The 23430-nt window shown below is 43.1% G+C and overlaps 1 protein-coding gene across 4 annotated transcripts in view; it reads left to right on the top strand.

Annotated features, from left to right (window-relative positions):
* LOC140699625 (uncharacterized) overlaps positions 1-23430 on the top strand; it is a 40227-nt gene that overhangs the window by 6000 nt on the left and 10797 nt on the right. The window contains exon 1 of one of the 4 annotated variants that reach the window (XR_012077844.1): positions 8304-8576. The exons of 2 other annotated variants lie outside the window; for them this stretch is intronic. The gene's annotated coding sequence lies outside the window, so the exon portion shown is untranslated. Of the gene's footprint in view, positions 1-8303; positions 8609-23430 lie in introns of those variants that run through there. One more of the 4 variants, XR_012077845.1, reaches the window with a different exon arrangement.

The raw sequence follows: 23430 nt of genomic DNA, 5'->3' as shown, positions 1-23430 counted from the left end.
AAATGGCTCTTCATTTTATTGTTTCACCAAGAAGGGCTGCCATCATGATCTCTGTGGCCAGGTTTTGGTGACCTGAAGGCTATGCAATTGGGGATTTCTATTTAATAAAAAGAAAAAAAAATTACAAATACAAAATTAGACCTAGGTTGGTGGCAAGGGCTTTTGAAAGTGGGGACCATTAGCTTTGTTAGCTTCAGGTGCAGTGGCCTCTGGCCACAAGGACACATCCTCATGCTCTGAAGTTGGAGGGACCAGTGGGTTCAGTGGGAATATTTACTGAGTGCATCTCATGGGCTGCGCATTGTCTTAATTGTACTGTGTGTTCCTTATTTGAGACAGTGAGCTCATTTAAACACAATAGCCTCTTTAAAATATTAGACTTTTTATTTTTAGATGTAATGTAGATTCCCATGTAGTTGTAAGAGATAATATGGAGAGGGCCTATGGACTCTTTGCCCAATTTTCTTTAATGGTTCCATCTTGCAAAGTTGGGGTACTATTCATTCGTGACTCACTAATCCTTTTAGGTTTGTGTTATTGCCCTCATTTCTATTTATGAATAAACTGGTGTTTAGAGAAGCACACAGGTCTGCCCAGGTCAACCACGTGGTTAGTGTAGATTTGGGTGGAATGTGGGCTTGGCATTTCCAAGCAATACCGTTATGATGGTCTGTGGCAGGGAGCAGCATTCATTTTGCTTGTTTATTCATTCATTCAACAAACATTTATTGAATAAACTCTGTGGTTCAGATGCTTTCATAGGGTTATCTGATTCTTCAGCAGTATGGAGAATCAGGTAATATTTTCTTTTTTTTTTTAATATGAGAAAAATATCTCTGAGAGGTTATAACCTCCCCAAAGGAAAAATAGCTCATAAATGAGGGATAGTACACTTGTACAGTTCCTTCTTCTTATGCAGGTGGTACCCTAGGCATTTTACATCTGCATAATTCCATAATCCAGATATATTCTTGTAAGGCAAGGAGTTTTTTTTTTAATTGAATTATAGTCAAGTTTACAATGTTGTGTCAATTGCAAGGTGGGTTTTTTTTTTGAATTTTGAATTGAGAAAATATTTTTTGAGGGGGTTAATTAAGTTTATTTATTTGTTTCATTGTTCTAAAATGAGGTACTGAGGATTGAGCCTAGGTCCTTGAACATGCTAAGCACATGCTCTACCACTGAACTGTACCCTCCTCCCCAAAGCAAGTTTTCTTACCCATTATTCTGCACCTTAGGAGTTCAAATAAATTGGAGTTGAAATCCAGATATTTTGATCCTACTATGGTTCTTTGCATTATATCCTGCTGAGGGGTGGGGAAGCAGTTCCTTTATTCATTCCTTTATTCAGCAGTTTTGAGCACCGACTGCATCAGGGCCTGCCTAGGTGGTTGGAAACAGAAAACAAGAAATGACCCTTTTCTGCAGGGGATGGAAGCCTAGACCAAAAGCTGGGCAATGTGATCTGAGCTTCAGTAGCCATGTGCAGACGCTGAGGACAAACTTATCCACGATTTGCTTGGACTTCCCTTGCCTTCTGGCTGGTGCACACCAGGTCGCTGCAACCCAGTGAGGCCCGCAGCCCACAGCACAGTATGTACATCGATTTACCCTCCCTTCTCGGCAGGGACTGCAACATGAGCGCCCCTGACTACGTGCAGTGTGCTGAGGACCACCAGACTCTCCCCGTTGTCGTCCAACCCGTGGGGATCATCTTAGAGAATTTCTTTTGCATCTATAATGGAATCTCCTTGGTGAGCCAAATCAGCCCGTGCGGCTCCCAGTGGGCACTCTGTATCTACTATAGGTATCACTATGTGCCCGAGAATGGATGGAGTGACTCCCAGACCCACCGCAATGTCGTGGGCCTTGTCACCATTACCAACTGCCTCTTGGCCAAGACCTTCTAGAAGCTCCATGCACAGAGGAGCTGTATGGCACCACGCGCTATGACTCTCAGCTCTTTGTCTTTGTGCTGTATGGGGAGGTGGCCGAGCAGCCGCGCACCGACGTGGCCTTCAATCTACGAGGACTGCAGGCTGGTGGAGAAGAGGATCGACGACTTCACTGAGTCACTCTTCATCTTGCCCAAGTCCAAGTGGCTGGATGGGGCCCCCGAAAATTCTGGGGAGAAGGCCCCCCTCCTCTACATCCTATTTGAGTAGGAGGACATCGTGGGACTGGACACAGACAGCAGGCAAGTCAACCTGAAGGCCGGGCCACCCTGGCTGTGTGAAAGATTGCTTCCCTACATCCAGAATGGGATCAGCAAGGAGGAGGGCTGTCTTGTAGCCAAGGCGGGAAGGAGGTGCAGCCCGCCGGTTTTCAGACATTTAAAAGTAAATCTGCTTTTGTTTCAGAGAGATACTTTTAGGGTTAGTGTGGACACTTACTCCCCCTTTTCAGCCAGGAAACTTGGTGGGACCCCTGGAGTTGCTGTCCAATAGAGTAGCCACAGCCACTGATGTTAGGAGTGCTGGGGAGGAGGCTGGTCTGAGCTGAGATGTGCTGTAGGTCAAATGCACATCAGACGCTGAAACTTGTCTAGTAAAAAGAATATAAACTATCTTGTTACTTTCTATATTGATTACATGTCAAAATGATAGTATTTTACATACAGTAGAATAAGTAAGGTCTGTTCTTAAAATCAGTTACTTGTTTTTTTTTTTTTTTACATTTTAAACGTGGCAACTGGGAAACATTATTTACATGACTCTCATTTCATTCCTGTTGGACAGCCTGTCCTGGGACAGTTTCATCCCTTCGCTTATAGATGAGACTCTGATTCCCGAGACGCAGAACGAGGTGCTGGTTGAGCTCGGGGTGGAGCCGGTGTCTCCTGCCTCCCAGGCCCAGCACCAGCACGGCTCAGGCCCCCTCCCCTGCCTGACAGCCACCATGCCAATTTAGGACATCAGAAACACAGCCAGGGGCATCCGAATGAGCTCCTTATGCAGGGAAAGGCGTGTCACGGAGAATGGAACAAAGCAGGGAAAAATTCGTCCTCACTTTGTCCCTGTGATTATGGCAAAGGCCCCACTCTGCCTTGGAAGGGCAGACGAGCTCTTCTGGGCTGCCTACCCCCTCACCCTCTACTATGTTTCCCTGTGTATCTTTCAAGCTGTCCCTCGGGCAGAAGAGGGTGAGATGTCTTTGCCGAGAGGTGGTCCCCCTTTACTGGGGAGATTGAGGGGAGCTGTGTCCCCCCCGGCCTGCGGTCTCGGGCCTTGAGTCTCGAGAGCGTTCATGGCGGTCCCACAGGTGACGGTCGGAGGACATGACACGTGCTGCCGGGCCCGCTGTGCAGGAGGGGCTCTGTGATTGTCTGATTCTAAGGTCAGATTCTCCTTTCTTGTTGTTGGTAAGATGGAGGAGAAGATGCCAGAGAATTGATAAAAAGAAAATCCACACCAGTCCTGTGAATGACAGACAAAGGGGATCCGTGTCCCACCTGCGTATGGTGCCTGGCGGGCTCTGGATTAATTTTCACTTCCTCCCCGGACATTCCTCTATGGCTTAAGGAAGGGGAGAGGCATGTCGTGGCCATGATCTGTACTTGTCCTCACATGGTCCTGTGATCTACATGCCCACACTACCCTTCTGCTCCTTGGAGATGAGGTGTCAGGTTTAGGAAACTGGGCACTGCTGAGGGCATAGCTGCCAGAACCGTGCTACACCAAGGCTGGCTCCGTTCACCTGACCTGTCACCTCCTGTTGAGTCCCAAGGCGTCATTCAAGGTAGGCGCATCGGTGCAATGTAAGCAGGGACCACCTTCTCGCCCTGGACAGACTGGTGGGTGAGCAGTGGAAGCCCGGAGCCCTGCACCAGCCCCCAGGCCAGTGCCTCCTCTTTCGTCAAAGGAGGCACTGGTGACATTTTTGCTCAGCAACTGCTTGGCTTTGAGTCTGCAGACCCACCAGAGAATGCCAGATTGTTTTTGCCTTTTGAAGTCTGCCCTTGGGATTTGGTGGAGTAGCTGGATGTGTGCTTAGCCCATAGTGGTTGACACTGTCACCATTGTTTACCCAGAACCTCGTGTACCAGGCATGGCTCCAGGCATCAAAATACAGCAGCGCATTAAACCTCCCTCCTTGTGGGTCTGTCTGTTTTGGTACCACAAGGGCTCAGCCAGCATCTGAACGTCAGTGAGATAACGCGGCCAGTGAGCTCGGGTCAAGCACGTTCTCCTCCAGTCACTTTTACTCCATAGTTGCTTTTACTATTCCACAGTCATTAATTTTTTAAACAATGCTTTGGTTCAGGAGCAGAACCTAATTCTCCCCTGTTCCTCTTGGTGGGAGTGAGTAACATTGTCCAGCTTGAAGTGTGAACACATTTTGTAGCCCAAAAGCTGTCTACACGCAACTAGGTGAAGTTTTGGTTTGGGGCGCTGACCACGTTGGGGTCCCCCGGCAGCACCGCTCCCCTCAGGCCCCTGCCTTCCCTGGATCAGGAGGTGAGGGTGGGTCTCACCGTCCCCGCGTCCCTGTCCTCATCACACTCACGTAATTTCTTGCAAATGCTGTCAGTTATTTTTGTTCTTGTGTGTTTCTTATTTTCGCTTTTCCTCTTTTCCTTTTTCTATTTTCCTTTTTCTCTTATACCACCCTGTGAGCATGTTGTTGGGTCTGAAAATGTGGGCTGTGCACACCCTGCATTGGAATAGCCAGATCGCCCTCTGTGCTGTCTCCATCGCTTTAAAAAGCAAAAACTTAACAGTTGCCATGATTCATATATTATCCTAGTCATCTTCTTATTTTCTAGTTTTTTGGAATTTTTGCTCTGTTAGCACATCACCCACTGGAGTTTGATACCTGTTAAAGTCCTTGCTTTGAGGAACCTGTTTGTTCCTCCTTATATTTGGTAACAAATGCTCTCTTACTAATTTTGTTTATTTGTTTTGAAGAAGAGAGATGCGAATTGATTTAGGCGGCTGCTGAGGGATTTTTTTCATGGAGTATTTAAACTTGGAAAGTCAAAATCTGCAGCACCTTGCTTGATTCTGGCTTTTACACAAACGTGCTCGGCACACGGTTCCTGGCTGTCGCTGTGTGACGTGCGTGACGGCGCTTCCTGGCCGGCGGTCACTGGTGAGGAAGTGGCCGGCTCGGGGGTGAGCAGCTGCAGTGGACTCTGTTGGAGGAAGCAGTCACCAGTTTTTTGTTTTTCTGGTTTTATTTTTGCATTCACCTTCCCAGAGCCATTTACTTTATTTTGCATTCATAGAGGGGCAGGAGCGGGTCTAAAACCATGCCACTCTTTTGTTCCCTTTATGAGGCTGGTTTTTCTAAGTATCAGGAAAACATTGCCTTGTCCTAAGGAGCTGGTTCACTTGGATCTGGTGGACACAGGGACCGCTAAAGGGGACCGTAGCTTCCTCTCTTCTTCAGCCAGTGGGTATTCAGAGCCGGGTCTGTGGTTTGCCTCAGCAGCCGTGCAGGCCTCCCTGCACCGGCCTTTACTTTTACCCCTTTTTGGCAGTTAATAGCTGACTCTGTGTCTGTTGCAGCTGATGTCCACCACTGACGGCCATGTCGTTATTTTGCGGTAGTGAGTCTCCAACACCCCTGTCAGCCGTGAAGGGACCTTGCATTCTCACCCCGACCCTGTTTCATCTCACCCAGGGGAAGGGTTTGGCCACCACCGTCATGCTGGACATGAGGCCTTGTTTCTCCTTTCATGCTCTGGTCCAAATGTGGACACTTCATCCTTCACTGACTTGGTCTCGCTTGAGACAGTCCAGACTTTCTGAAAGAGTCCATCACATTCTGGGGGGGGAACAGAACAAAAGTAAGAGTCGCAAGTAGGAGTCAAGGCTGTCTGGGTTGGCAAATGCAGGCTGGGATCTGTGATGTCTGGTCTGTGCCCTGGAAACAGGCCTTTCCCGTGGCTCCCGAGAGAAAAGGGGTTGGAGCGAGAACAGACTTGCCTGGGTTCCTACCATCCTCATCTACTCACTGACATGAGTGTCAGCTAACTAGGAGCTCCCCCAAACCTCGGGCCCTTCAAAGCTCAGACCACGGGAGATCCTTGAGTCCCTTCTCCTGGTCCTTCTTTGTGAGAATCCAGTGCCTTCTGAGGTGACCGGCAGCAGGAGATGCCTATCCCTCCAGGGAACTCCCATCGGAGGACTGTGACTCAGTGCACCTTGCTGTGAGCTTAACGGTTTCCATCCGTGCTCCCTGCAGAACCAGACTTGAGACTGGCTTAGCGACAGAAATGACAAGACTGATTCCAGGGCAGGGCCAGGTGGAGGGAACAGTGGAAATTGAATGTGACCTCAAAAACCTAGGTGGGTGATGGGGCTGTTACTAAAATGGGGAGCCTGGGAGGTACCTGCCAGGAATCGAAGTCTAGAGTAAATGGTGGTCATAAGGCTTTTTTTTTTTTTTGACATAAGGCATTTTTAAGATGCCATTTGTCATCCAAGTTAGGACTTCCAAGAGGCACTCGGGTCTATGAGCCTGGGGCTCAGGTGAAGGAGCCGGACTAGAGATACACGTTAGGATTCGTCATTCTTAGCTGGTGTTCACAGCCGTGCAAGTGGATCAGCTCATCTCAAGAGGTGCAGACTTTGGCTGGTGGGGGCAGGGCTGTGCCTGGTTTGGAGGAAAGCCCAGACCATGCAGCTTTGGTGTGTCAGTCAGCGGCGTTTGTGATTTTCAGAGCAATGGCATTTATCCTTAAGGTTCTGGGGGGTGGGCAGGGCCACCCAGGAAGAAATCTGAAGGGAGGGTTTTGGCCACGTGTGCACATCTTGGGACGATCCAGAGGCTGCAGGGTCCACAAGGGGAAACTCCTCAGAAGCTGGAGTCGCAGTGGGGAGTTGGGAGAATGTAGTCACACTCTCCTGTGAGGAAGGGAGGGAGGCCTCGGGAGTCCGCACCCTAGCGGACTCTCTTTCCCACGAACAAAAGGCAATCAGACAGAAGATTTGAAGTGAGAAGGGATGGGCGCTGGGAGAGGAGCCAACCTGGAGAAAGGTGGTTGAACAATTCTGGAATAGTCTCCCTGAAAAATAGAGTTAAAAATACCCAGACTCTTAAGAATATTGATAGTGACTGGGGAGGAGGCAGTTGTTTTTCTGGCCTCCTAAGGGTAAGGTATGTATCCAGGGATACACAGAAGAATCGGGCAGTCTGTTCCGGGGGCTTCACCCGTACCAGGGGGAAAAGTGCAAGTTTAAAGGGGGAGAAGGGCAGCTGAGGGAAACTAGCCAGGCCCCGTGTCACGTACCAGTCGGCCGCCCTACTTGCGTGTTGCATTCACATCCATGCCTCCCAAATGGGCGGTGGCAGCCCTGTTTTGAAGATTGGGAAGCCTTCTCAGAGGGGTTAAGGAATTGGTCCATTTAGCGGCTAGTAAATGCTGTAGCAGGATTCAAGCAGGGCCTTGTCAGACTTCAAGGGCATGTTCTCTCTACTAATTCCGGTACCTCCCCGTTGTACCTGAAATGGTGAAGTGAGTCAGTTTCGGACCCTTTCAGAGAAAGTACGCTTTAAGTGCCTCAGGACTGTTGCACAAAGCTCAGTGTTCTTTGATGGTTCGGAAGCACCGCAGTGCTTTTTGCTCCACAGATGTAGGGTCTTACTCTTTTGACGATTGTGTGGTTGTAAATGATGTACAGGTGCAAAACCACACTTAGCAGCTTCTGAAGGGAAACTCTCCAGTTCTCCCTTGATCCGCTTTCTTCCACGGGATGTAACTGTGCTTCAGCGTAGGCCTGAGCTTTCCGTATGGAGTGAGGGTTTGATATCCAAATTAAACATAAAACAGTCAGATGGAGAAAATCGAAGATGACAATATATTTTCGGGTTTCATTAGACAAGATATACTATCTGTTAATGGCCCATAAAGCGAATGAAATTGAGTACAGAACATTGCATTTCTTACTTTCTACTGAGAGATGTCTTCCAACATAAGATTCTCTGCTTTGGAACTTCAGCTCTGCCACTAGGGCGCCTGTCATTGTGTTGGTGTGATTGCATTTACACAGTGCATGTAATCTGGGCTTCCTTAGCCCCAAACACTCCAGTGCAGAATCATAGGCTGCAGCCATCACTTAGTTATACAAATACTTCTAAAACTATATGATACCAAAAGAAAATAAATAAAAATAGAGAGAGGGAGATTGCCTTTATCAAAGTTCCTTTGGATTTTAACTGCAAAGTGTTGTTGAGCAGCTCTGGTTTCCTTTGGATATGAATATATACATTTCTTTGCATGTAACTTGGATTTTAGGCTTGAACACCAAGCTCTTGTTTTCCATGAGCCACAAAAATCATAGCCAAATGACACACCTATGAAACATTTTATTCTTTTTATCTGAGACAGAATCCTTGAATTTGGGACTTGAGCTGTGATTTTGCTGTTTGCTCTTCCCACCCCTCTTGTCACCTCACTCCTTTTTCCCACGTGGCCTCCAAGAGTTCATGGTCTCAAAGGAACAGGTGGACAAATACCAGTTGGTCGCCAAGAAGTGCTGCTGTAGACGGAGCCCAGCCAAGAGCTAAAGGACATCATCAGGGAGGACTTCCTGGAAGAAATTGGCTCTACATTCAGTTCTGAGGACAGAGTAAGAGTCAGCCATGAGAAGGAATCAAGAGGGTGACTCAGGAGGCAGGAGCAGCCCGGGTAGAGGCCTGGAGGCTTGTGGGGTGGGGACTCGGGGAGACTGCCCTGTGTGGTCCAGGGTGGTGGGTGACCCTGCTTTGAAGGACACTGGAGAGGGCCTAGGGGTGGAGGGCTTTGGAGGAGCTTGGTTTTTACTAGAACTGACACAGAGGAGGCAGTGAATGGTGTCAGCAGGAAGTGACCCTTAGGAGAGCAGCTCTGCCTGTCCTTTTGAGTCCCACCCCTTCATTCTTTTATTCATAACACACGCAATTCTGAGTGCCTAGGGGAGAGGGGGTGGACCCACAGTAGTAAGCAAAATGTACTTGCTTCTTGAGAGCTTAGCAGTGTCAGAAGTTGACTTAGATTAAAATGTTCTATTAACACAGCAGGGCACCTAATCCAAAGTGCGGAGGTTGGAGGGAAGGAAGGCTTCCTTGACAAACAGTTAAAATGAGCCTGGAGGCTAGTGGGAAGCAGCAGTCACAGGGCCCCTGAGGTCACTGGGGACCTGGTACTGAGGTGAGGATAGGCAAGCAGGGTCGGGGGTGGGGCTAGAACTCTACCAGGGAGCCTCTGAAGGGTTTGAAGTGGGGGAGATGTAATCAAATTTGTGCTTTGGGAAGGCTGCCTTGGCTGTGTGTGTGTGTGTGTGTGTGTGTGTGTGTGTGTGTGTGTGTGTAGCAGGGAAGAGGGGGAGGGTGTCACCAACTGGGAGGGTCATTAGAAACCATTCACAGGCTCGGAGGCCACCAGTGGGAGAGGGGCATCGGGGCTGCTTGGGGACCGCAGGGGCAGTGTGGATGCCGGATTTCCTTATGGGGAGGGCTTGTTAGCGGGGTCGCTCTAGCGACACCTTGTGGCTGGAAGTAAACAGATGGAGGCCGCCAGGTGGACTTACCTCTTCTCTCCTTCCCTGCCTTGTGTGATGATCTTAGCTCTGCCAACATATGGAAAAGAAGAGCTAAGTTCCAGAGTAGCCCAGGACTTTGCTGAGCTCGTTCAAGTGAGATTTGATAGGATTTAGTCTTGTGTTGAGATCTGTAGGTTAACTTAGCTAGAAACGTCCCGTCTTTTGGATTTCCATAGGGGTATTAATTCTTGATAAAGATTGCTTTCTTGGTGAGAGGAAATTTAATACAACTGATGTCTTTCTCAAAAAAATATCTTATCTTTTAAGAAATTTAATATTCAAAATAATAGGAATATTTTAAAATGATAAACTAAGGCTTTCGTGTAGTTTCTTTGGTTTCTGAGTTGATGTGTAGGTAGACCCTTTGCATTACATAATAGCACATCTTTGTCAGTATTTAAAGAGCTGTTAGTGAGCGCCCTAGACCCCACTTTTGAAAGCATCATTAAAGCTTGCTCTGAAATAGTGAAGTCATATAGGTCTTTTTTGCAGAAGCCAGATATTTGGTTTATAATCTGCAGCATAGCTCCCTTTATAAAATAATAATAGGTTCAAAATTAAGAAAGTGGAAAATAATTGATTTTTTTAAAAACTGAAACATAAACTTTCTTGTGCTAATGTTGAAACTGGAAATTTCGAAAAGAAAAATCCCACTGTAATATCATCTACGTGAAATACATATATGTCTGTCACGTTTGAATAGTAACTGCACAGTGGTTTTTGAAGTCAGGATCATTCCAGCTCAGATACTGGCAGTGATGGTTGCTGTTTTCAATGGAAGAACCTAAATTTGCTTTCTTAGCTTTATTCTTTTCTTTTTCTTTTCTTTTCTTTTCTTTTCTTTTCTTTTCTTTTCTTTTCTTTTCTTTCCTTTTCTTTCCTTTTCTCTCTCTCTTTTTTTTTTTTTTTTGGGTAGTGCGAGGGTTGAGTAGTGCTGTGCCAGCATGACTTGGGGGCAATTTGGGGGCAGATGTCGTGCAGCAGCAGTGAGATATTTCCATGCCTTTTACTTTCTGGACATCACCAGGGAACATGTGTGGTTTGTGCCTGCAGGATGCGATGCTGCAGGACTCCCTGGTCCATCAATGTTATGTCTTGGAGCTGCTCCGGTCAGTGAATGATTTTCTGTGGCTTGGAGCTAATGTGGTCTGATGCAGATGATCAGATGTGTAACTGAAGTACTTTTACTTGAAATAAGAGAAAAGCTAGCAAAAATGTCTCTAAAATACAGGATGAGGGAGGAGAATTGGCTGAGCTGCTTGCAGTGGGGAATATTCTCAGGTGACTCCCTCACTGTGTCTCCTGTCACTCTCCCCCACAGCCCTGCACGGCAGTCCTACTGAAGCAACCATGCACTTTCTCAGAAATGCGCTGAATTTCCTTGTGCCTCTGATTGTTCGCTTTTTTTTTTTTGAAAGCACATCTTGCCCTTTGCTTAAATGCCGGCCTTGCTAGCCACCACTTACACTCATTCTTCTGGACCTCGTCCATATATAGCTGCTGAATGGATGAACAAAATGTAGTATCTCCATTTAGCGGAACATTATTCAGACATAAGAGTGAATAAAAAAGAAAAAATAAATAAAGGGGAATATGAAAAATCCATCTGCTCTGGGAAGTCCACCTTGACTGCTCAACCCGGCCTTTTCCCTTTGAAACCCCATCCCTTATACCCCTCTCTACTATTTTTGATAGTATTTACCACCTTCTAATAAAGTTTAACATTTTCAAAGGAAAGAGACATGCTGATACCACTTCAACATGGGAAAGCCTTGATAACAGCACGTTAATTGAAAGGAACCAGACACAAACGGCCGCATATTGTTGATTTCAGTGATCTGAAATGCCCAGAATAGGCTCATGCAGTGGCAGAGAGCAGATGATGGTTGCAAGGGGCTGGGTGGAGGAGGGTTGTGGAGTGACTGCTAGTGACAGGGGTGTTCTATTGGGGTGATGAAGTGTTCTGGAAATAGATGGTGGTGAGGGCTGCACAACCGTGAGTATGCAGAAGGCTACTGAGCGCTGTCTCTGGGAGTGCCTGTTGTTGGGGCGGCTTTATTTTGTTCTCATCCTGTAATGTGAAGGGTCATCTTGTGCTGAGATCATTCAACTCCTGTGAGTGGTAAGGCTAAGAGACTTTGCAGAGTCATGTTTCTTTTTCCCCCTTGCTGAGTGTAGGCAAAAATGGTTTAAGCCTGAGAAAGTGCTCCATATGCAGAAATGTCTTTCAGTTTTGCCTGGTGTAAAAATCTTGAGAGCTTTTTAATCGTTGAGGACAGTCTGTAGGGGGAAACAGCCCATGAAGCCTGGGTGAGACCTGGAAGAGCCGCTCTTCCCTCCCAGACACGGGTGGGGATTTCACCCCAGTTCAGGCAGTGAAGGGCCAAGACCCGTGAGTGAAGTTGACAGTCGTGAATATTTATGTGTATCCGCTGCTTCATCTTGGATATTAATTTCTAGCTGAGTCATTTTGTGGCGGCAGACTCTTCCTACATCAGGAATTTATAGTATCTGCTCTTTGAGGTGAAGACCTGACAGACTTGATTATTTAACAGTCTATCTTGTATTGATATCTCAAATTCCTTTGTCAATCGCAAAACAGCAGAAATACAGACGTCCTTTAATGCCGATGCGACCTGGAGCAGGTTTAGTTTCTGTGCCTCAGTGGCCTTATCTGCGGGTGGGGAAGTTTATAACAGTGCTTCCCTCAGAGGAGCTGGTGAGAGGAGACTGAGAAGCACAAATGGAAGACTTACACGAGATGCTCATGAATGACAAAATTTAGTGCTGTCAGCCTGGTGAGGCCTCAGGGACAGAGATGTCAGAACAGAGCAGCCCTAGCCGGAGTTCGATCCGCATTGGCAGGTTTTATGATCACTATCACCACTGTGGGTTATCAGGTAGTTTTAAGACTTGGTAATATGAATTCATGAATAATGTTAAAGACTAGACAACTCAGATCCGGTTTACATAGTTCTCAAGATTTCCTGTGAGAAATGGATATTTTTTCCCCATCTTAAATCTGAGTGGATTCTCTAAAAAAATTCCGTAGTCCTCCATCTTTTCCCTTTAATTCTCCTTTTTAAAAAAAAAAAAGTTTTTAAATGGAGTTACTGGGGACTGAACTGAGGGCCTCACGCGTGCTGAGCACACACTATCTCAACTGAGGTATACGCTCTCCCATAATTTTTTTAAACTTTACTTTCTTAGTATGCAGAGGTTAGAGGCCTCTAATTCTTTTTTTGGAGACTTGTCTATAAACCTGTAAATCTAAAATTAATGGACAAAATTTGGTTTATTAAAAAAATCATTAGAACTTTCTTCAATCCATTCAAAAGGAAATGCTTATTGAATTAAAATGTTTCTCCTTTATGGTGATTTCTAATTTTTGGTCTCGCTTAACTTATTAAAAGTAATCCTCATCATCATAATGACCAAGCTTGCTGTGAGTGGACACCTACCAAAGGCTAAACTGTTTTTCTCATGTTTTACTTCAAAGCAGGTATTTGACGATAGGTATAAATGTCGCCTTTTTGTAGCTGAGGGATTGAGAGGTGGGCAGCTTGTCCCAAATCAAACGCAGCTGGCGGTGCCTAGCTCGGTGCTGGAACCCAGGCTGCACAGGATGCATTCTCAATTTCTCCTCTGATCAGCCTCCCGTTGAGTGGTTTCCAGAACACCTGTGAGTCCATAAATGACCGATTTTGGCGATCTCAGCCTGATGAGGCCTTCAGAGGAGAGACAACATTGAGAATGTGAGACAGAGTGGCATAAATTAAAATTGTACATTTTCACAAATGTTGCATTCTCAGGTAATGACTTAAATAGTTTATGTTTTCTTTATTTTAGTGCTATGTAAGCACTAAAAACAAAACATTAAAAATGATTATAGTGCAAAATAGGAGTGGGCTTTGAAAGTCCAATCATTGCTATTGATGTTGCTTGTTTTTCTCTAGTGGTGCTTTTTGACAGAATAATTTACAGTGACTGAATTTATTTTATGTATGTAGTCTTAGTATGGAGGAAAAGTTTGTCAGTGAATATTGAAAGTAAAATCTTTACTCTTTTCTTTACTGATGATAAATATGTACGTTGTTTCCATGGCTTAAGTATATTTCCTCATTTGTGAAATTTGAGTGATGCCGTTTACCGTGTCTGACTGTGAGAGGTAGATGCCTTGTATACAAAGCATCCAAGAGCTGCTTAGTAAAAATGTGCTGTCACAATGACAGATAGTTTAGAAGGATCAACTGTGAATACTAAAGAGGGTGGCTTGTTTCTGATGCATATTCAATATGGATATATATGAATATGGCTTAAAGTAACAAGGATTCAGGGTTTTGTGTGTGTGTGTGCGTGCAGTATGAAGTTTTAATGAAATCTGTATCATTCTATTGAGACAGGGACTAGTTAAATTGACTTAAGCAGACGACCTTGAAGATTATTTACACAGAATGTGTATTGTTACAACTCAGTGTACATGCTGCCGTGTAACTATACACTCAGACATTTAAATTCGTAGGAATCTGACCAGAAGCATTAAGTTTAGAAAAATCCACATTGATCATTTTCAGGGAATAAGCTTCTCTCTTTTGTGATTAAAGAAAATTTTGATTTACTTTTCTGCACTCTTAATAGGTTTTAAAATATCAAAACATTGATTTGACATGTCAGCTTTTTTAATAGAAAAAAGCTCATGCTGTTTTAATATGTAAATAAATGTTTTTGTATTTCAGTACACTTCTATGACTTCCTGGCTCTTTGAGAAGTATTTTGCAAGATACTTAGATTACCTACTGTTGGAAAAAATACAGACATGACATTTATGAATATAGGGCTAGTACAGGTCTGTTGGTTTTTGCTACAGTGCAAGACATGAGGACTAGGAGAGCTTTGCTGCTGATGGCCAGGAGGATAGATCCCAGATCTCAGTCTCCCCTCCTGTAAAATGAAGTGGCTGGACTGGATTCTTTCCACTTCAAAGATGAGTTTCCATGAGCCTGTGTCTTTTGTATATATTCAGGAGTATTAGCAATATCTGATTAAGTACTGAATACCCCTCCCTTTCCTGAAGCGAAGTGCAGTATGTGCTACAAAAGCATTTAGTTATCTGATTCTTGTTTCTGATCCACAGACAATTTTTGTGTTGCATCTTTCCAGGCAACCTGGAAGGCCTTTTAAGCCATAGGTGGCGCTGTTGCACTTTCTTACAGTCTTAACTTTCCTGTTTGTAAAGGAAGTCTTAAACAACGTTATTTTTTTTTTATTCCTTTGCTTAGTGCTTCAGGGTAGCAAATTGTCCATTATGTCTGACTACCTGGAAATATTATTCTGCTTATGACTTAGTTTTATTCTGTGATCTCGCTGTGAACATTTCAGACTTCCTGTGCAAACAGTGGCAACATCGGACTTTTCTTTTTCTTTTTTTACATTTTTTATTGATTCATAATCATTTTACAGTGTTGTGTCAAATTCCAGTGTTCAGCACAATTTTTCAGTCATTCATGGACATATACACACTCATTGTCACATTTTTTTCTCTGTGATTTATCATAACATTTTGTGTATATTTCCCTGTGCTATACAGTGTAATCTTGTTTATCTATTCTACAACTTTGAAATACCAGTCTATCCCTTCCCACCCTCTACCCCCTCCCCGGTAACCACAAGTCTGTATTCTCTGTCCATGAGTCTATTTCTGTCCTGTATTTATGCTTTGTTTTTGTTTGTTTGTTTGTTTTGGTTTTTTAGATTCCACACAATAGCGATCTCATATGGTATTTTTCTTTCTCTTTCTGGCTTACTTCACTTAGAATGACATTCTCAAAGAGCATCTATGTTGCTGCAAATGGTGTTATGTTGTCGGTTTTTATGGCTGAGTAGTATTCCATTGTATAAACATACCACATCTTTATCCAGTCACCTGTTGATGGACATTTAGGCTGTTTCCATGTTTTGGCTATTGTAAATAGTGCTGCTATGAACATTGGAGTGCAGGTGTCATCCTGAAGTAGATTTCCTTCTGGATTCAAGCCCAAGAGTGGGATTCCTGGGCCATATGGTAAGTCTATTCCTAGTCTTTTGAGGAATCTCCACACTGTTTTCCACAGTGGCTGCACCAAACTGCATTCCCACCAGCAGTGCAGGAGGGTTCCCCTTTCTCCACAGCCTCTCCAGCATTTGTCATTTGTGGATTTTTGAATGACGGCCATTCTGCCTGGTGTGAGGTGATACCTCATTGTAGTTTTGATTTGCATTTCTCTGATAATTAGTGATATTGAGCATTTTTTCATGTGCTTTTTGATCATTTGTATGTCTTCCTTGGAGAATTGCTTGTTTAGGTCTTCTGCCCATTTTTGGATTGGGTTGTTTATTTTTTTCTTATTGAGATGTATGAGCTGCTTATATATTCTGGAGATCAAGCCTTTGTCGGTTACATTTGCAAAAATTTTCTCCCATTCCATAGGTTTTCTTCTTCCTTTACTTCTGGTTTCCTTTGCTCTGCAGAAGCTTGTAAGTTTCATTAGGTCCCATTTGTTTATTCTTGCTTTTATTTCTTCTAGGAGAAAATTTTTGAAATGTATGTCAGATAATGTTTTGCCTATGTATTCCTCTAGGAGGTTCATTGTATCTTTTCTTATGTTAAAGTCTTTAATCCATTTTGAGTTGATTTTTGTATATGGTGTAAGGGAGTGTTCTAGCTTCATTGTTTTACATGCTGCTGTCCAGGTTTCCCAACACCATTTGCTGAAGAGACTGTCTTTATTCCATTGTATATTCTTGCCTCCTTTGTCGAGATGTGTTGATCAAAAGTTTGTGGGTTCATTTCTGGGCTCTCTATTCTGTTCCATTGGTCTATATGTCTGTTTTGGTACCAATACCATGCTGTCTTGATGACTGTAGCTCTATAGTATTGTCTGAAGTCTGGGAGAGTTATTCCTTCAGCCTCTTTCTTTCTCTTCAGTAATTCTTTGGCAATTCTAGGTCTTTGATGGTTCCATATAAATTTTATTATGATTTGTTCTAGTTCTGTGAAATATGTCCTGGGTAATTGGATAGGGATTGCATTAAATCTGTAGATTGCCTTGGGCCGTGTGACCATTTTAACAATATTGATTCTTCCAATCCAGGAGCATGGAATATCTTTCCATTTTTTAAATTCTTCTTTAATTTCCTTCATCAGTGGTTTATAGTTTTCTGTGTATAATTCTTTCACCTCCTTGGTTAGATTTATTCCCAGATATTTTATTACTTTGGGTGCTATTTTAAAGGGGAGTGTTTCTTTACTTTCTTTTTCAGTTGATTTATCGTTAGTGTAAAGAAATGCAACTGATTTTTGAACGTTAATTGTGTAACCTGCTACCTTGCTGAATTCTTCAATCAGCTCTAGAAACTTTTGTGTGGACCTTTTAGGGTTTTCTATATATAGTAACATGTCATCAGCATATAGTGACACTTTTAACTCTTCTTTTCCAATTTGGATCCCTTTTATTTCTTTCTCTTGCCTGACTGCTGTGGCTAGGACTTCCAGGACTATTTTGAATAGGAGTGGTGATAGTGGGCATCCTTGTCTTGTCCAGATTTTAGTGGGAAGCTTTTGAGATTTTCACCGTTGAGTACTATGCTGGCTGTAGGTTTGTCATATATAGCTTTTATTATGTTGAGATATGTTCCCTCTATACCCACTTTGGCGAGAGTTTTTATCATAAATGGATGTTGAATTTTATAAAATGCTTTTTCTGCATCGATTGAGATGATCATGTGGTTTTTGTCCTTTCTCTTGTTGATGTGATGTATTACATTGATTGATTTGTGTATGTTGAACCAGCCTTGTGTCCCTGCGATGAACCTCACTTGGTCATGATGTATAATCTTTTTTATGTGTAGTTGAAGTCTATTTGCTAAAATTTTGGTGAGGATTTTGGCGTTTATGTTCGTCAGTGATATTGGCCTATAATTCTCTTTTTTTTTGTAGTGTCTTTGCCTGGTTTTGGTATCAGGGTGATGGTGGCTTCATAGAATGAGTTTGGGAGAATTCCCTCCTTTTCAATCATCTGGAAGAGTTTGAGAAGGGCTGGTGTGAGTTCTTCTTTTATGTTTGGTAGAATTCCCTGGTGAAGCCATCCGGTCCTGGACTTTTATTTGTAGGGAGGTTTTTAATTGCTATTTCTATTTCCTTTCTAGTGATCAGATTGTTCAAGTGTTCAGTTTCTTCTTGATTCAGTTTTGGTGGACAGTATGTTTCCAGAAATTTGTCCATCTCCTCTAGGTTATCCAGTTTGGTTCCATATACTTTTTCATAATATTTTCATATGATATTCTATATTTCTATTTTGTTTGTTGTAATTTCTCCATTTTCCTTTCTTATTTTGCTAATTTGTGCTCTCTCTTTTTTCTTCTTTGTGAGTTTAGCCAGAGGTTTGTGGACTTTATTTACTTTTCCAAAAAAACAGCTTTTGATTCTGTTGATTTTTCCTATGGTCTTGTTAATCTCTATTGTATTTAATTCCTCTCTGATCTTTATTATTTCCTTCCTTCTGCTGCTTTTTGGGGCTTTTCGTTCTTTTTCTAATTCATTCAGGTGTTGGGTTAACTTGTTTATTTGAGATTGTTCTTTTTTGAGGAAGGCCTGTATTGCTATAAGCTTCCCTCTTAGCACTGCCTTTGCTGTCCCATAGGTTTTGAGTGGTTGTGCTTTCATTATCATTTTTCTCAAGGTATTTTTTAATTTCAGCTTTGATTTCCTCATTGATCCATTGTTTTTTCAATAACATATTGTTTAATGTCCATGCTATTCTTTTTTTCTCTTTTGTTTCTCTGTTGTTGATTTCCAGTTTCATGGCATTGTGGTCAGTAAAGATGCTTGAGATAATTTCTAACTTCTTAATATTGTTGAGGTTTCTTTTGTGCCCAAGTACATGATTGATCCTGGAAAATGTTCCATGTGCACTTGAAAAGAATGTATATTCTATTTTTGGGGGGTGTAAAGCTCTGAAAATATCCACCAAATCTAGTTTTTCTATTGTAGTATTTAATTTCTCTGTTGCCTTGTTTATTTTCTGTCTGGAAGATCTGTCTAGTGATGTTAATGCAGTGTTAAAATCTCCAACTATGATTGTATCCCCATCAATATCCCCCTTTATCTCTGTTAGTAATTCTTGTATGTACTTAGGTGCTCCTATATTGGGTGCATATATATTAACGAGTGTAATGTCTTCATCTTGTATCACTCCTTTAATCATTATAAAATGTCCCTCTTTATCTTTCTTTATGGCCTTTGTTTTAAAGTCTATTTTGTCTGAAATCAGTACTGCAACACCTGCTTTTTTGGCTTTTCCATTTGCATGGAATATCCTTTTCCATCCTTTCACTCTCAATCTATATGTGTCCTCCCTAAAGTGGGTCTCTTGTATGCAGCATATTGAAGGTTCTTGCTTTATTATCCACTCTGCCACTCTATGTCTTTTGACTGGAGCATTTAGTCCATTAACATTTACAGTAATTAATGATAGATGTGTGTTTATTGCCATTTTGAACTTATCTTTGCAGTTGAATTGATATATCCTCTTTGTTCCTTTCTTCTTCCTTTTGTGGTTTGGTAATTTTCCTTTCTATTATCATGGATTTTATTTAATTTTTGTGACTCCCTTGTAAATTTTTGACTTGTGATTACCCTTTTTTGTAAATCTATTAACCTATACCCGTTTTTATTAAACTGATAATAACATGATCTCAAACCCATCCTTCTGTTAAAAAAATTTAAAAAAGAAAGAAAAAAAGATTCTATATTTCCCTGCCTCCCTCTCCCACTCTCAGTGATTTGTATGTCTTCTTTTATAATTTCGTGTTTTCTTTATTTGTAATTCATGGGTTATCACCTTTCCAGCTGTACGTTTCTCATTTCTGTAGCATCCTGCTGCTTTTCAATTTAGAATAGCCATTTCAATATTTCTTTTAGCATGGGTTTAGTGTTGCTAAACTCCTGCAGCTTTTTTTTTTTTTTGTCTGTGAAACTCTTTATTTCTCCTTCTATCCTAAAGGGTGGCCTTGCTGGATAAAGTATCATAGGCTGCATCTTTTTTTCATTCAGGGCTTTGAATATATCTTGCCACTCCCTTCTGGCCTGTAGTGTTTGTGTAGAGAAATCAGCTGAGAGCCTTATGGGGGTTCCCTTGTAATTCACTCTTTGCTTTGCTCTTGCTGCCTTTATAATCATTTCTTTATCCTTGACTCTGGCCATCTTGATTATGATATGTCTTGGTGTGGGTCTATTTGGGTTCTTCCTGTTTGGGACCCTCTGAGCTTCCTGTACTTGTATATCTGATTCCTTCTTTAAGTTTGGGAAGTTTTCAGTAATGATTTCTTCAAAAACCTTTTCAATCCCCTTTGATCCTTCTTCCCCTTCTGGGACCCCTATTATGCGAAGATTGGGATGCTTTATATTATCCCATAGGTCCCTTATGCTATTATCATTATTTTTTATTTGCTTATCTTGTAGTTCTTCTGAATGGGTGCTTTCTGTTGCCCTGTCTTCTAGATCACTAATTCGTTCCTCTGCATTAACTAGTCAGCTTTGCACAGCTGTTAGATCATTCCTCATCTCTGTCAATGAGTTTTCCCATTTTGCTTGGCTCTTCTTTATAGCTTCAATTTCATTTTTGACATATTTTATTTCTCTAAGCACCATCTCTTTTAATTCCTTCAGCAATTTGACCACTCCTTTTTTGAAATTTTGATCTAGTTGGCTATTGAAGTCTATTTCATTGAGCTTTCTTTCAGGGGATTCCTCTTGTTCTTTTAATTGGGAAAGGTTTCTCTGCTTCTTCATCTTGCTCATACCTCTCTGGCATTGTGGTTTATGGAGCATCAATTCTCTATTTTGGATCTTAAGAATTTTATCTATCTAATGCCTATTTAGGAATAGAACTTAGAAAAAAAGAAAAAAAAAGAAAAAAGAAAATAAAGAGAAAAAAGAGAAAAAAATAAGAGAGAGAGAGAAAGATTTTTAAAAGAAGGGAGAAAGAGGGCTTGAAAACATTGTATAATGAATAATAGAAGAGCGGGTTGAAGTAGAGTATTAATCGGGTGGAGACGTCCTTTTAAAACCTTTAAAAAATAAAAAAGGGGAGTGGGGAGATGAATATATGTGTTTGAAGCCTGTGTCTAATCAATAACAGGACATCAAAATCCAAGAGAAATAGAAATGAATTAAGAAGTAAAAATTAAGAGAGTAATTCAAAATAGAACAGGTAAAAACAGATTAAAAACAAAACAAAACAAAAACCAAAACCAAAAACCAAAAACCAAAAAACAAAACAAAACAAACAAAAAAAAAGGGTTGTTGTCGTTGTTCTCCTGGAGTCTGTGTGCTTTTAATGTGAAGTCCTTCTGTCTTCGTCCTGTTTTGGAAGCTCAGCTTGTTTTCATAGGCCCTCCGTTGGCGCCCTCTTCTGTGCTGCTCCCAGCACTTGTCGGCAAGCAGATCGCGCCTCCTCTTAACACGGGGTCAGATGCAGCTCTCTTTTGCTGCGGGCGGGCGGGTCACTGCCCCTCCGGATGCCGCAGTCAGATGTTGCAGACTGGACAGGCATGATGGCGGGTCGTGCCCCCTCCCAGCACCTCGGTCAGGGGTTGTGTTCCTGCCCGACAGACGGGGGGCCGCTCTCCCCCTGCCTGCGCCGCCGGTAGCTCCGCTGCTCTGTGCGGCTGCGTGCTCTGCGCCGGCGCTCCGCCCTGGCCGGCGCTCCGAACATCGGACTTCTCTTGCAGTGTTAGAAACCAGTGAGCCGGGATTTTATAAAAGAGCTAGAAGAGGCCTCTGGAGCACCTTAAAGCTGAAAAGTGTACTGAGTTCCCTAAGTATTATCCCCACCGCTGTGTGTCAATGGGTGGTAGGAGATTTGGTACATATACGAAGGGGTGTAGTGTTTTGACTTGGGTTTGCGTGCACGCGCTGCCACTGAGCTAAGTGATCCTGAGTCAGTTCGTTCGGAGTTTTTCCCTCGTCTGTGAGATGGGGACACTCATTTCTGCTTTGTAGAATTGTGAGAATAAGAAATTATGTAAAGTGTTTAGCACAGTGTGTATGTCAAGAGGGCTCATAAACTTAACTGCTGTTTGGTGTGAAGCCATCATTTGAGAGTCTTTGGCAATTACTGAGAAACAGGAAAATAAGGAAAGCTGGTTTTATGATGAAAGATATTTGAGGAAGTTCCATAGTCCCTAAACACATAATTTAGCATCAGCAGAGTCAGGACCGTTACACAGTCGCCCTGAACCAATGTTAAGCCACAGAATTTTTTGTTACTTCATATATGTTGGGGCTTAAGGGGACCCAATACTTATACACATGTTGTGTCCAGCAGCCAACTGAGAGATGACAAAGAAGAACAGGCAGGCGATAAATGTCTCCTTTATTACTGATGAAGCCACGTTCTCCATGAAACTCAGGGCTGTGGGAGAGTGAGTGTCATGACACTATGTCCCAGAATTAGAGACTCACGCAGTCCCAGGTAACTCTGGGCCACAGCGAGCATTCCCTTGAGAGGATCTGGCCCATAATGCACAGGAGTGTCTTGCCATGGAGCTGAGCATCCCAGCTGCTTCCTAATGGTGGCCAACACTGGAGGGAAAGGAAAGGTTTCATATGCCCTGCTTGTCTCCCCGGACTCACACCTCAATCTGTTAGTGTGAGGAGGGATAGCCGTGGGCCAGTGGTCAGGGGTGTGAAGGGAGAAGCAGTCTCCCATGGACCAGAGGAGTGGGGAGGAGGGATCCCCTCCCTCAGTTTAAACAGGTGGTGGCTTGAAAGAGAAGGGTGCTCCTCAAGAGTTTATAAGAGGGGGAAAAAGGATTTCCTTTGGGACTCAGACTAGCCATGAAACACAGAAGATGATTAGATGGGAGACTTGTAAATCACTTTCTTATTAAATTGACATTTGTTGGGCACCAAAAATATGCTACATTCTTTTCTGAGAGTTTTACAGAAATGAATCCTTCAATCTTCACAACAAGTGAGTAAGAAAGATTTGATTGTTATCCCAGGTTTAAGTGTGGAAATTGAGGCACACAGAGGGTAAGTAATTTGGCCAAGGTAACAGAGCTAGTAAGTGGCAGAGCTGGGGTTTAAACCCTGGCTATCTGGTTTCCAGGCTCCCAGGGATGAGCTTTGGGAGTTTAGAGGTATCTGCACCACTGGATCTCTGTACCTCTGCATCAGTTAGACCAGAAAGGACAGGGAAAGGGGAGTTATACAGGGGCTCACAGTCGTGTCTCAGCCACTGCCCATGAAGTGCGCCCCGTGATTGGCGTTAATTGTTTTCCAGGCAGTAGATCTGTTCTTATAACAGAAATTTAGTCCATTGAGTTAATCTAGAAACTCTTCCTGCTCTGCTTCTGTCCAAGCTTGCCATGTGACTGCCTGCCCGAGATTGGGCCATGGAGGAGAATCTGTACTCATGGTTGAACTCTGATATTTCAATCTCTTTTGTAGTTTCACATCTCCTGTTACATTAATAAACTGAATTTCTGGTTTTCTTGCATCAGTGTGTCATAAGTTTGGTTAATGTGAAACCAGTCCATGGGAGCCCAGGGGTGCTGACGGTATAATTTCTGAGCATGTGGCATTTCTACCCGTGCAGATATGGCTGGATGATGTCCACCTTCCTCACTGATTTCTCCCAGCAGCAGGGTCCTCTCCCACCCCCGGATGTGAGGATGGGATCTCTCTGAGTAGGTCAGTCAGAGGCCGAGTCCACCAATCAGATGAAGTACCTGGAAGTGGGTTTAATAGAAGAAAAGGGCTTCCAGGTAGTCCGATGGGCTGTTCAAGTCCGTATGGTGAAAAGCTGTCCACTGTCTGTGGTTGAGCTGCTTCTTTGCTGTTTAAAACTCTGTATTACAT

Source organism: Vicugna pacos, chromosome 11 (genome assembly GCF_048564905.1).
Source record: "Vicugna pacos chromosome 11, VicPac4, whole genome shotgun sequence".
In the NCBI taxonomy this organism is placed as follows: Eukaryota; Metazoa; Chordata; class Mammalia; order Artiodactyla; family Camelidae; genus Vicugna; species Vicugna pacos.
This window is presented reverse-complemented; position numbering and strand designations above follow the sequence as displayed.